General features: G+C 37.5%; 1 non-coding gene across 1 annotated transcript; it reads left to right on the top strand.

Moving 5' to 3' along the window:
- The first annotated feature begins 973 nt into the window (after positions 1–973).
- On the top strand, positions 974–1,080 carry LOC116116736. Its single transcript, XR_004125849.1, has one exon. It is a non-coding gene; the product is annotated as a small nucleolar RNA R71 (small nucleolar RNA).
- The last annotated feature ends 1,594 nt before the right edge of the window (positions 1,081–2,674 follow it).

Genomic DNA, 2,674 nt, shown 5'->3' on the forward strand with positions numbered 1-2,674 from the left:
ATGTGCCAACTCCGGTGGTATCTCAGGGAATGGCAATTTTTCTTTCTTTTGCCTTGGCCTTTTTTCCCTCTTCGGTTCTTCTTCTCTAGAACTTGTTGGCTTCTCTTCAACTATGATTTCTTCATCCTTCACTTTACTTGGTGGGTTCTCATCGTTCCCTTTTTTCTCAACCTCTTCCAAGACTATTCTACTTCTTAAAGTTATTGCATTCACTTGTTCTCATGGATTTGTCACTGTATTGCTTGGTAAGGAACCCTGTGGTCGCTCATTCAGTTTTTTTGCTATTTGCCCCACCTGTACCTCCAAGTTTCGAATGGACGCCCCTTGGTTTCTGAAATTTGCCCTCGTCTCACTCATGAAACTTGTGGTCTCTTGCATGAATTTCCCAAACATATCCTCCAATTTTGACAATCTTTGATCCCCTGGTTGATTATTCACCCCTACTTGATTGTTTGGCATTGTTCTTTGAGTCCATTGGTTATTTTGCTTATTCTGATTGCCCCAAGACAAGTTTGGATGATTTCTCCAACTAGGATTGTACGTGTTGGAGAAAGGATTGTTCTGTTGTCTCTGATTCCCTGCCAAATAGTTGAGTTGTTCCGATGATGATAAAGCTGAAGCAAAGGTGTTCCCCACTTGACATTCATTGCTCGCATGGTTACCTGCACAAAAATCACATGTCAGTTGAGGTGGTAAAATAGAATTCACCTGCATATCTCTTAATTGCTTCTGAAGTGCTGTAAGTTGGGCTGAAATGGTCGTGTAAGCATCAACTTCATGAATCCCCATAGACTTCTTCGACTGCATTCTCTCATTGGGTCTCTAATAGTTGTTACTTGCCAGGACTTCAAGCAACTCATAAGCTTCTTCAGGTGTCCTGTTTTGCAATGCTCCTCCAGATGATGCATCCACCATCATTTGCACATTAACCATCAACCCATTATAGAACATTTGGACTTGCATCCAAACTGGCAAACCATGGTGTGGACACTTTTTTAGCAGTTCCTTATATCTTTCCCAAGCTTCATACAGTGATTTAGTCTCTTCCTGTAGAAACGATGTGATATCATTTCTCATATTTGCAGATTTCGCTGGAGGGAAGTATTTAGTAAGGAATTTTTGTGCCAATTAATTCCAGGTTGTGATTGTTCCTGGTGGTAGTGCCTTTAACCATCCCTTTGCTTTATCCCTTAATGAAAAAGGAAACAATCTTAATCTGATGGCGTCATCTGACACTCCATTTGATTTGAAGGTATCGCAAATCTCCAAGAAGTTTGCAATGAGTGAATTTGGATCTTCCTTCAGATCTCCCTTAAATTGTACCGACTGTTGGATCATTTGGAAGATTGTCAGCTTTATTTCGAAGTTGTTGGGTTGCACTGGTGGCCTAGTTATACTTGGACCATTACCATCAACCATGGGTACTAAAATCTCTCTTAATGTTCTGTTTTCCGCCATCTCAATGACTATAGCCTCTCATTCTCTTTTTTCTCTGTTAAGTCTTCTTGCGGTTCTTTCAATCTCTGGATCAATAGGAACCACTGGATGACGTCTAGCTCTTCGCATAAACTACACAGAAAGAAAAAAAGTGTGAGATCACAAGCTAACAGAAAAGAACAACACAATTAACCTAAAAAAAAAAAAAAAAAAACAATTAAAACTAAAATTAAACTCCAATCTAGCTAACAAAAGAAAAGTTCAATGTTAACACAAAAATCAATCCCCAGTAACGACGCCAAAAACTTGATGCATTGAAATTACAACATGCAATGTGTATAGCAAGTGCACTAGTCGCAAAAATTAATAAATTGATAAGTAGAGTATTGTTCCCATGAGGATTGCTTGTTAAGCACTGATTTTCCTTATTGTTTATCAAGTTGGAGAAACCGAAAGATGTTGGATATGCGGGAGATATTTAAGCTAAAGTGAAAACAAAATTTACTATGTACTTTAAAAACTAATTAATAATAGCAAAGTTAATTCAAGAGAAATATCAATTAAAAACAAACGGTTAGGGTTTTGACTTCACTAGGATTTTATGAATTAATCTACGAATTATGCTACTTCTACACTCAAATGCACGGATTATAAATCGGACTCCCTAATGTGTAAAACATACCTTCTCAGGCTATGTTTTCCTACTTTCCTATTAAGCTTCCGCACCCAACAAATTGAAGGTTAATAGTTCCAAGTTCGTTAAGCTAAATAGAATCCTAAATTGATTTCATTGATTCTCAAAACTATCTCTAACGTTCAATACAACAATGGCAATTACCCTAAGAAGCTAATACATGATTCACTTCTCAGTCTCATTGGTAGCGTGCTGAATGCACCAAATTAATTAACCTTACAACCTCACTACTAAATTGTATATATGGTGAGCAAGGGTCGATCCCACAGGGAATGATCGATTAAATCCTATTTTCTATGCCAATAGCCCCAATGAAAACAACACAATAAAACCCTAAACAGTGAACATGACAATACAACAGAGTAATGAAAGGGGTTTGTAATCAAGGCAAACTAAAGTAAAACAAAGAAGTCTCTAATGGAAGAAAAAATCAGGTTAAAAACAATCAGTTCTTGGTTCAAGATCCACCTAAACATGCATTGGACACGAACTAACCGTAACACTATTCTATCTCGTTATTATGGAACTACTGACCCTAGGAAA

The sequence above is a fragment of the Pistacia vera genome, unplaced genomic scaffold (genome assembly GCF_008641045.1).
Source record: "Pistacia vera cultivar Batoury unplaced genomic scaffold, PisVer_v2 Contig78, whole genome shotgun sequence".
NCBI classification, from domain to species: domain Eukaryota; kingdom Viridiplantae; phylum Streptophyta; class Magnoliopsida; order Sapindales; family Anacardiaceae; genus Pistacia; species Pistacia vera.